General features: G+C 44.4%; 1 long non-coding RNA gene across 1 annotated transcript; it reads left to right on the top strand.

Moving 5' to 3' along the window:
* The first annotated feature begins 5,438 nt into the window (after positions 1-5,438).
* On the top strand, positions 5,439-8,203 carry LOC132333957 (uncharacterized). The gene is made up of 3 exons (XR_009488309.1): positions 5,439-5,624; positions 5,860-6,015; positions 7,944-8,203. It is a non-coding gene; the product is annotated as an uncharacterized LOC132333957 (long non-coding RNA).
* Positions 8,204-11,748: the final 3,545 nt, after the last annotated feature.

Raw genomic sequence — 11,748 nt, 5'->3', positions numbered from 1 at the left:
GCCGCGCCCGCCGCCGCCCGGCGCCCCCGGCATCCCCGGCACACCGGGTAGCCCGGCAGCAGTGGCACACCCGGTACCCCCTGCACACCCGCAGGCCCGGAGGGTCCGCACGCCGGTACCGCGGCTGTGCTCGCTCTGCCCCGCGGTGACACCGAGAGGACGCGGCCACCATCGCCTCGTCCACCATCCCTGCCACACACTGCCGGTGGAGGGCACAGAACCGTGGGAGCGTGGAAGCAAAGAAGAGTAAAATCAGAGAATTGTTTTGGTGGGAAAAGCTCACTAAGGCCACCGAGAGACCTCAGCGCTGCCAAACCCAGGCAGTATGTATGTGCTAACCCGTGTCCCCAGGTGCCACATCTACATGGCTGCTAAATCCCTCCAGGGATGGGGACTGAGGTCCAGGAGCACTTGGACAACACTCTCAGGAGCAGGGTTGGAATGTCGGGATGTCTGTGCAGGGCCAAGAGCTGGACTTGATGATCTCGATGGGTTCCTTCCAACTCAGCATATTCCATGGTACTGTGATTCCACCTCTGTCCTGGGCAGTCCATTCCAATCCAATGATTTAAAAACCCTTTCAGTGAAAAGATTTTTCCTTATATCCAACCTGACCCTCCCTGGTGCAACATGAAGTCCTGTCAGCCCATGGAAAGAAGGTCCCACTGACTTGTGGTAAACATTTTTATCCTGCCTATCCCGTTCTCAGATGACTAAACCTAAGAAAAGTCAGAACTAAACTTGTTTGGTTTCAAGGTCCTTCCTGCACAAATGGTCTGTGGGTTTGGCCTCACTATTTCATAAAATCCTGGAATGGTTTGGGTTGGAAGGGACCTTAAACAGCATCATTCTAGCATGCCACGGCAGGCACACCTTCCACTATCCCAGGTTGTTCCAAGCCCTGTCCAGCCTGGCCTGGGACACTGCCAGGGACAGGGCAGCCACAGCTTCTCTGGACAAGACACATGCACAGGATGTAATTGCCAAGGAAATCTAAGGAAACCCATGTTTCAGAGGCTCAAATAGAAGGATTAAGATGACTGAGGAGAAATCAGTGAAGTGAGCACCAGCACCTGCAGTTTGGTCACTCAATCCCCCAAATTCTGTCTCACCTGCAGCTCTGCCCTTCCTGGAGCAGAAAAGGGCTTGGCTGCTGAGTGATCCTCAGCTCTGGAACCAGGATCTCCTCCAGCGTGGCTCTGCTTGCAGATGGTCCCACTGTAAACATTCCACATGCTCCTCTCTGTACAAGGCATGATGTCACAGACTCAGTTCTGGCTCTAAACACCCAGTTTAAAAACCAAGCTTTCTCAATGTGAGCCTCTAAAATTTATTATCTTTGATAATTACTTCACTGGATGGATGGGATAAAACCTGGCATGGGATGAGGTTATGGCATTTGTGCCATTTTTGGTAATTTCTATTGCACTGTGACACTAAATACATTTGCTGCTGTACAATGTTTAAGTTTGCTCAGGCACAGACCTAAAATGAGAGATAATTTACTTAACTGTTCTGAGAAAATATGCCAAATGGGTAAGCCATGATTAGTTTTGAAAAAAGTGCAGGTTTAGTACTACAGTGACTCATAACAATGAGCAAAAAAAGGTCATGAAAGTATTTTAAACTGCATTTTATCATAGGGAAATATAAAATTACCTCAAATAGCTGTGTCTGTACTTGACCTTCCAGCACCCAGGTACTTCTAGGCTGGCTCTTGGGTATTACACCAAAGCAGGATTTTAACCTTTTCTCCTAAAAGAATCCACAGCAAGGAAATACGACCCCTGTTGAACATAAAAATCCCCAGACCAGCTGTTATTCTTTAGGGCCCTTAAAAACATCTTTCCTCTTGGGAATAGTTTTATGATGGAGCAATTGCAGCCATTACAAAGCACTTCACAATTAAAGAATCCCACTCCTAAGACAACTTCATTTTATGTCATAAAGTTAGTTTATAATAGTTTATATTCCCAGCTCTGGAAAGCATTTATATTTAAATTACTTTATATTATTGTCCTAGTTTATTATTTATTTTCTTTGTTTATTATTATTATTATATTAATTTATATTCCTAATTCACAAATTAGTGAAAAAGAGGTGAGGAAACATTTGAAAATCACATAAATTCCAAACACAAACCAAATCTCAGCCCCAGAAAGTCTCTTTTCCAGTTGCCTGGTCCTGGGCCACCAGAGCCAAACTGGAGGGAGCCCAGAGGCCCTGGACAGGCAGCATTGCTAGAGAGAGGAACAGGATGGGAGAGCATCTTAAATCTTGGCCTGTGCCAGGATGAAGCCTATGGCTTGCCCAGCCATTGTATGTAGCTATTGAGTGATTAATTTGGCAAATTAATTAGTTAATTGTCCTCCTGCACTAAGGAAAAGATACATATCTTTCTTTTTTTCCCACTTTTTGTCACTAGGAAGTTGCAGCACCATGGCAGGGCTGGGCAAGGGAATGGTGTCCAGTACACTGAGAAAAGCTCGTGTTCAATGGGCAACGAACCCAATTTAATGTCAGGTAGGGAGAGATGGATTCTCTTGGAATTGTGCCTTTACCTCTTTGCACATTTTCAGGGAGGCAGATGTAAAAATGTGCCATGGTGATGTCACCAGGCTGCTGGGACTGGCCACAGGCAGATCAGGAATGCCACCACAGGGCTGGCAGCACCACATTCTCCAAGGGGAAAAGTGGCAGGAGACTGGGTGAAGGACAAGGACATCTCTCTGATGACATCCCAGGGCCACATCTCAGGTGCTGGGACTCCAGCTCCTGAGTTCAGTAAAGCTGGGAATTCACCCAGCTCCTTTTGTTTGGTTTGGAAATGAGGATTTTAAAGGCCACCCCTGAAGCCAGGTCTCCTGTGCTGATGTACAAGAAACAATCTCTAAACCTGGACTCTTGCTGCCTCCTCCTGCTTTGGCCCTAATTCCAGAAAACACTTAATATATTCATAAATACATTTCTTATGGGCAAAGCTCTTGAGCAAACACCTCATTTAAAGATTTGCTTATCTCTAATTCCTTGGTGAAGAAGTAAGGTATTACTCCAAAGGAGTAAAAAGGGATAATCAAGCTGTAAATCCTCACAGTTTCTATCATTTATAACCAGAGCTTAGTCATCTTTTGACCAGTGACGCACAGCACTGATTTCTTGCTGAATAAAATTGTAGAAGCACAGCCAGTTTTTCACAGAGCTTGGAACTGTGCCCTTTGTGGGGTTTTATGAATGCAGAGCTCAAGGTCCATAGTATGCCATGGAAAACCTAATGCAAGGTCATGTTTTGCTGGAATAACAGCACCTAAATCCTCCACAGCAACGATGGGGTCCAGCCTTACCTGGAGATTTTATCAAATTTCACAGGGATTTGGCTGTGCAGAACAAGTTCAAACTGTGAGAGCAATAAAAGCACTTGTAAAACGCTGAAGATTGGAACTGTAAAGGTCAGAGCCTGATCTGCACTCCTCCAATTCTCACATGTATTTAGATCTGAGATACCCTGTGCATTTAGCTCGGTGCTCTGCAGTTCAGCAAGGTGGAAGAAAATCATCTTTACCTTTGGAAAATTCCATCACAGGACTATGTTTTCCTTCTAAAACTCCAGAATTTCATGTCATGAATGATGCATATTCTGTCTCAAAGGAAATCACCCCAGAAGAAACATTCCCCATGGCCTTAACTTTAGGCAGATGCTGCTGAACCAGCATGGGGGTGTGTAAAAGTGCATTTCCCAGCTGAACTGGACATTCACTTCTGCACACACATACACACACAAAGAGAACAGAACCATATGAAATTTTTTTTTTACAGCCTGCCAGAGTGAACCCAAATTGCACACAGGACTCTCAGAGCGCTGTAAACTCTTTCCTCTCATCCCCAAACACCTTGGATTGAGCACTTGGCCAGGATTTGGAAAGAACTTATATTCAATTTAGTAGCCATTGAGTAGAAGTACTGAGAGCTCCTGGCTGTGTAAACTTCTCTTAAGAAAGTCCAAGAAGTGCATTGAGGTCAGGGGTTTTATAGCTCCTGTTCCTTTTTATGGAGTTTTACTCTTAAATGTGAAGCGACCTGTTAAGTTTTTGTATTGCCTAAACCCAGAAGTGGAGAATATTTTGATTAATCCAAAGAAACTCTCTGAAGGCCATCAGTGCTCAGAATGAAAATGAATCAAAACAATGAACCTCCTGAGATTAGTCAGAATTAGCTCTTTTCCTGTACTGGTCTGTATGAAATAATTCCTTGACCTTTGACCAGGGAGAAAAAAGTTTAAAAGCACAAAATAAGCTATAAAAATGACCATTAAAAATTTCCTCAGGAAATCTATTTAAATGCTGATGTCATTTTCTCCAGTCACCACTTCAATTTTACTCTCTGTTAAACCAGAAAGGCACTGTCACAGTCACAAGGAGGGCAAGGTTTGGCCAGGCAACAGTCGGAACATGGGAGAAGCATCCAGGGGGAATGCACATGCAAAGACTACCAGGAAGACCCTGCTCCAAGATGAAAAAGAAATCTGAGGAAAGAGGTGTCACCCTACTCAGGAATCTGAGGTGGATCCTGGGACATGAAGCACAGGATGGTTTGGGTTGGGAGGAACTTTGAAGATTTTCTTCTTCCACCCCCTATGCCATGAGCACTCAGCTAGTTTTGCTCCAGATGTCCAGGTTTGGGGAAGCTCGTGGAAGTGTTGAATTTAAACAGAGGTTTAACAGTCCAGCAGGTGAGAGGCTGCAGAAAATCCACTCAGGATTATGACTCTATAATGGAGTGAAGAAGAGGCCTCTAACTCAAGGCAAAGAGTGGTGAGTGCCAGTGTGTTGGAAAGCCAAGGGGAACAGGAGAAGATGTGGCCTCATAAATCTGGTTATTCTTCCAAAAATATACTGCAGGAACATGAGATGCTACTGGGAACACACACAGTGCAGCACAGTGTTCAGCAAAGCATGGTAACCTAATTTCCTTGTTACATGAAAGAAGAAAACCCTGACTCATATTTTATGAAAATTGTAATGGTGAATCAGCAAATTACTTCTGTTTATCTCCTCCAACGTCAGCACGCTGAAGTCTGGAGCAACCTGAACTAATCCCAGGGCACTTTTAAATAGAATATATTCAGGCCAGCTGAAGCTGGGCTAAATGGGAACAAGCAGGAATTCGTCATCAATGGACAGCTGGGAAGCTCAGAAAATGCTGTTTCCTGCCTGTCCAGTCAGAAGGAAAGACAAGCTCTGTGTGTGCCCTTCACCTCTGACTCCTGTATCAGATCCCAAATAAAAAATGTTTACACTTCAGAAATGTGTGGCCAGTATCACACAATGTCCCTGGCTGGCAAATGCTGGTGGCTTTGTATATGTGCCTGTTTACACATATCCCTGTGGTGGTAGGAAGAAAATAAAACTGCACAGAAATCTATAACCTGATCCGGTTTGTTTAGCTGCTAATCCAATCTTCTCTCCTAGTAGAGCTCCAATAATTTGATTGTGTTGTGTAGGGCACTCTGGAGCACCTGAGGGATGAGAATGAAATACTGTAGATGAGCAGAGAAACTGCTGAAATGCCTTCCTGCATCAGTGCTCCGAGTACGTCATGAGATTGCTGCTGCTCACCCTCAGACCCAGGTGAGGCCACACAAATCCATGAAACATTCCATAGGTGTTGTGTCAGGCATTGGAAGGGGATGCCCAGGGAGGTGGCAGAGTCCCCATCCCTGGAGGTGCTCAAGGAATGACTGGGGGTGGCACTCAGTGTTCTGGGCTCGTGACAAGGTGGGGATTGAGCACAGGCTGGGCTCAATAGCCTTGGATGTCTTTTCCTGCCTCAGTGATCCTGTGATTCTGTGATCTCCTGCTCCAGGACTTTTCCAGCCATCCCAAGCCATTGAGGGGAGCACAGGGAGCTCAGCAGGACCATGTCCCTCCTTTGGGGCTGTCCCCACCGCCAGGACTGTGCCACTGCCTGGGCCAGCAATGTCCCCAGTGGGGTCACACCTGGCCACACACCTTCCTGCAGGTTTGTTGCACTCACTGGTGCTGTAGCAGCATTAACTGCCTGTAAATTCTGATTATCCCCCTCTCCCCCTTGTGAGGAAGTTGTAACTGTGATGAGTCTCCCTTCAGTCTCCTCTTGTCCAGCTGTGCAGACCAAGTGACCTCAGCCACTCCTCAAGACCCTCCACCATCTTTTGCCTCCTTTGGATATCCTCTCTAAGCTTAATGTCTTTTTTATTTGTGGTGCCCCAAACTTCCCCCAGGACTGGAGGTGAGGCCACCCCAGTGCAGAGCAGAGCGGGACAATCCCCTCCCTTGCCCTGTGTCCCCCAGGACAGGGATGTCCCTCCTGGCTGTCAGGACACTGCAGACTCAGATCCAACTTCCCATCGACCCGGACCCGCAGGGGAAGAGCCGGGATGGCGCTTCCCCTCCAGCAGGGCAGAGGCTGCAGCAGCCCCTGTGCCAGCGGGGGCAGAGGCCCTGGTGGCACCGGTGTCCCAGTGACTGTTCCGTGCCGGAGCCCGAGGCCAGACCTGCAGCTGGGACTGACCTCAGCATGACGGCAGCAGCGCTGAGTCACCGGGCAGCGCAACAACAGGAGGGGTTTGCACATTTGCAAAGCGGGAAAGGCTTAGGGCAGACTGGATGGGATCGTTCAGGGAGAAGCAGCCAGGCTCCGCAGTGGGATTCATGAGCTACAAGGATCAGTTTCATGAGCCTTGTGTGAAAAGAGCTGCAGTGGAGCCCGGTATTATTATTTACTGAGTTGTGCAATATTGCAGCAATCCCAAAGAATGACATGTGCTGAGCGATTCCTTCAGAGAATCAACCACTCTGATAAATGCTGCACTGAGAGGAAGGGTTTGTTTTGATCATCATTGAGAAAACATGTTTGAAACACTCGGCACAGCACAGACAGCCCTGGCAGCAGAAATCTGAATCCCTGGAGCACAGAGCAGTCACGTAGGCTGCTGGAGGTTCCCTGTCACATGATTTCAGCTGGGGACAAAAGAGGGAAAAGCCCTAAAAGTACTCTGGAGGATTATTTCTTAAATGTCCCAAAATAAAATGCAACAAAAGATAAAGCAAGGACATAAAAATACTGTTTTAATTTGAAAAAAAAAATTGCTATCCCACATAAAAGCTTTTGAAGTCTCTGAGCCTTTGGAGGTCCTTGTCTTCCTCCAAGGCTGGGCTGAGTTTAACCACAGCTATACAACCCCAAGTAGTGGCAGAGCCATTCCTGGCTGCTGTATTGATTTTTTATTGAAAGGAAGGTAATTTTTTAAAATAATTTTGATTTTTTTATCTTCATGCTGGCCCTTTTAACTGCTTCTTTCCACCAGTCTTTTTCCAAAAGAAAAATCACTTCCTTGTCACATTACTAAGTTTAATTTTCTCCTTAAATCTGTCCCAGGCTTCTCATTTGCTCAGTGGTTGACAGAGTATTTTCAAAGGCTAAATATTAATCTATTTAAGAACAGACAGAAAGCATTTTGGGGGGAAAAAAATATACATTCAAATCTTTTTCAGAACTAGCAGTTTCTTTTCCTCAATATACTTTGAGTGAAACTTGACGTCCCTATTTTAAATTGAACATCCACAAACCGTTGCAGAACACAACCAGCACAGCTTAGTAGAAGGTTGTGCCAGTGCTCCTGGCACAGATAAGCTGGAAATGAAGCTTATTCAGGAAATTCATGGTAATGGAATAGGGAAAAAAACTTAGTAGTAAAAATAATTGAGCCCAGTGGTGTGGAGCCCTTTGGTTTCCCCTGTCCTACTGGCTTTCAAAAAGACCTAAGTTAGATTTACACCAATTTTTCTGAAAATGACACAATCTGGGGGACCTCAGAGGTGGAGGATCAGATCATTAATGCTGCTATTGGAGAATTAAATGGTTTTATTGAACTGCTTCTTTCATCCCCTCTGGTTGCTGCCTTTCAGATCCTGGCAGGTTTGCTCTGAATTCCTAAACACTTCATCCTGGGCTTTACAGTCCTGTTTGTCTTCACTGTTCTACAAAGAGACAGGAGAAATCCTCTGCTGCTTCAGATAAATAATGCCCATGGTGGAAGAAGTTTTCTTGCCATGAAACTTTGAAGGAGATGGCAACATTTCAAAGGACAGCCAGAAGGTTTTAAAGGCAATGATGTTGAAAGAACATGGAGTATGACTAAGAGGAGGGTGAATTAAAAAAAAAACCCCAAAAAACGCAACTAAAGTTTGAAAATAAAATCAGAAAATGAGGTTTTTTTCTAAACCAGTATTGGACTCTGCTTTCCTGGAAAATAATATAATTTCTGGTATGCACTCTAATTGTATGAGAACAATTTTTGGTGAATTTTCTGTGGAACAGAAACTCAGTTTTGTCCACTTTCAGTGGTGTCTTTTAGGTGGAACTATTACAGGAGTGTCTCAGTGAAAAAACTATCAGCAGTTCAGTGCTGAACAAAACAACATCAGTTGCCCAGAGCAGCTGTGGCTGCCCCATCCCTGGAAGTGGCCAAGGCCAGCTTGGGCAGAACTTGGACCAATCTGGGATTGTGGAAGTTGTCCCTGCCCATGGCAGGGAATGGGGTGGGGAAGGGTTTTAAGGTCCCTTCCAACCCAAACCACTCCATGGTTTTATAGTTACCTTACACTTGTAGTGATTTTATCGAGTCATGGAAATGCTTATTTGGGGATGTAGCCATGCAATGTGTGGTACCAACACTGTCAGGATCAGCAGGCCTTTTACACCCACCAGAACATCCCTGTTTATCCAGGTCCAGACAGTGGGCAGAGCTGTAGTTTGCCATCATCTCTCTCCTGCAGAGCCAGGACTGATTTGTTGTTCCCTCTTTGAACCAGACTCGTGCAGTTGCCAACCACCTGCAGTGGAAATCTGGTGAGTCACCAGCATTTTGGACCATCAGTAATTCTGAGCTGCAGAGCCCTCCTTCTGTGGGGAATCTGCTGCAAGTAGAAAAGCAAAGAAACCAGTGGGCAACGCGTGCAGGTCCTGGTGCCAGTGCTGCTCCATCCAAACTGTCTGGCTCATCCCAAGGGATAACATCATCCCTCCTCCCATGGCCAACTGCTTCTGCCTCAGAGATGCAGCCAAGATCCCACATCCCCCAATGTCTTTATCACCTTAATTTCTTTTTGCTGTATGTAGAATTTAAATACAGCGTGAGTCCAATCTTTGTATTGCATTTATTTGCATCCCCTAAAAACCCTGCATTTTAATGACAAGTGTTGTCTCAGGGTCAGAGTTCTCAGCAGTGCTGCATCACACCTGGATTTGCTCGTTCTGCTGTTCTACCCCTGAATTCCTATTTAACATTCGCTGCCTCTTGCGCCTCATGCGTGACTGACACCAGGAGTGACTAAGGGACCAGATCAATTATTGTGATTAAAATTGATCCTCATCGCTCTTGGTGTCACAGTTCACAAGCCAGCTCTCATGAGCTCACTTGGCTTGGGCCTGTAACCATTGCACATGGTGAGAACCTTACAGAGCAGAGGAAAATCATCACTACGTCAAAATTAAAGGATTTGATCATCACAAGAATAAGAATCAAGCTGTGTTCATGGCCTTTATACCTAATGGCAAAGTCATATTCAGGTTTGGATGCATTTCAAAAATGACATTTTATAGTAAGAGCCTCTGTTTGGGAGGTTTATGCAATATGGGATCTCAGGTACTATGAAAAGAAAATGTACCTTTGTTCCCTCTTGCAAAACATGAAGGGTATTCCTGTGGGCTTGGCTGAAAGGCATGAAGGAAAAGCCAAATATTTGTAACACACTGCACTGAAAAGCTCATTACATTTAACAAATATTGGGTTGGTCAATTCTTGCATGTGAAAACACACAGGAAAGGGAAAAAAAGAGATGAAAAAGAACATGATGGAGTCAGAGTAAAAGAAAGAGAAAGACTGAGCTAAAACACCACAGAGAAGGAAAATTTTATGTAATGGATGTTTTCCACCTCATCACCTCCTTCCTGCCCTAAACACCATCACCATCTGTAAGTGCACTCATTAAACTGGCAAATCCGTACACCTCCATCATGCCTGGAAACTGAATTCTGCTGAGTTTTCAGCACTTTTATTTAATAATTCTGATTTTTTTCATATTTTCAGTTTGCTTCTTCCCTAGCTCATCTTCTTGTGCAGCTCAATTTGTCAGTTTTATTTCTCCAAAGTGCTATGTAGGGAGCAACATATAATTCAAAACTCAATAAAATTTAAGGAAAAATAAATATTTGCTGCATCCAAGATGAGGTGGAGGATGTGTAGGAGGGGAGGAGGCAAGAGGCAGACTTGAAATTGCTGCTTTTGGAAGAGATTTGAGAATTGAGAGTTGGTACCTTAGTGCAAAATGGCTGGGGCTCTAAAATGGATTTATCAAGAATTGAAATGAAAAATGCAGGAGGGAACTGTTCAGAAATCATGTTTGTGCAAGGTGATTTTAGTCTAATGAGCAGTACTGGACACCCATGATTGTTTGAAGGTAAACCAATTTATTTACAATTTTATTGGCTGGAAAAAGCCACCAAATGGCACCTTTACCTTTCAAAACCTGGGATACAGCAAACTCCTCATTTTAGAGGCAGAAGATCTCTACCAAGAGTTCAGAGATTAATCAACAGCTTTATTCCCTCCTAATCACTGGTGACTCATGTTAAAAAACAGGGACTCCAATGTCAGAGTTGTTCTTTTTCTCCTGGGTGAGAGAGGCTGGAGGGTCTGGGCACTGAGCTCCCGTGAGCAAAGCCTCACTCTGCACCCAAAGCACAGCTCAGGAGGGACCCTCCTATCCTTCCAGCTGTTATTATAATGAAAATATTTCTAAATTACTAAATTACATAGGTTTCATTGCAATCTGTGCCAACATCTTGGTGTGTCTCTACACCTGACCCACAGTAAGTAACACATTTAATTCAGGTGGCTGAACATAATTGCTTGGTAATGTGTTTCTTCCAAATTTGGAGGGTTTTTTAATGATGAAAATTCAGTGATGATTATCAGGAAAAAACCCCAAACCAATAAAATGTATTTATTTTTTAACTCAAATAGCTTTTTAAGGTATACCATCAGGATATTTCCTCAGCAGTCAAAAAAAAAAGAGCGATTTCAGTTGGAATTTGGGAGCTAATGTCCTGAGCAGCTCTGAGGAAGCTGCAGCTCAGTGTGTTTCCTCCTGTGACACCTGTGTGACACTGATTGATGCTTCTCCAGGTTTAATTGAGCTAGAACATTGCATGCTCCTGTTTCTGAGCAGGTTTTGCCTCTTTGTTCTCTAACACTGTTGTGAGTAATTAGGCCAGGTTCACTTCTCTTTGACAGCACTGAAATGAATCATTTTTTTCAGAGTAGATGATCACTCTAATACTTCCTATCTAATATCACTGCCACCTCCAAATCATGTCCTAATGAGAGAGTTCCAGGAATATTAGAGAAAAAAGAGGTGGATATTCAATGATCTAGTGTCTGCTTCTGACCCTGGAAAGCCTTATTCATTTAAAGAACTATTACTCATGAGAATTGCAGCGCAAGCTTCCAGGAGGCTGAACACAGGATGGTTGTCCAAGCACGAACAGACTCTTTTAAACAGAGAACTATTAAATATGTTAAATCTCTCCTACAGGCCTCCCAAGATGTGGTTTAAAACCATAGATAATAACACTTCTGTGAACTGGTGATACTGAGAATTATCAGATCCAGAAAATCTCATCTTTTCCCATCTTGTGGATAAAAAGGTC

Source organism: Haemorhous mexicanus, chromosome 14 (genome assembly GCF_027477595.1).
Source record: "Haemorhous mexicanus isolate bHaeMex1 chromosome 14, bHaeMex1.pri, whole genome shotgun sequence".
Lineage (NCBI taxonomy): Eukaryota > Metazoa > Chordata > Aves > Passeriformes > Fringillidae > Haemorhous > Haemorhous mexicanus.
The sequence above is the reverse complement of the archived record's forward strand: the minus strand, read 5'-3'. Positions and strand labels throughout refer to the sequence as shown.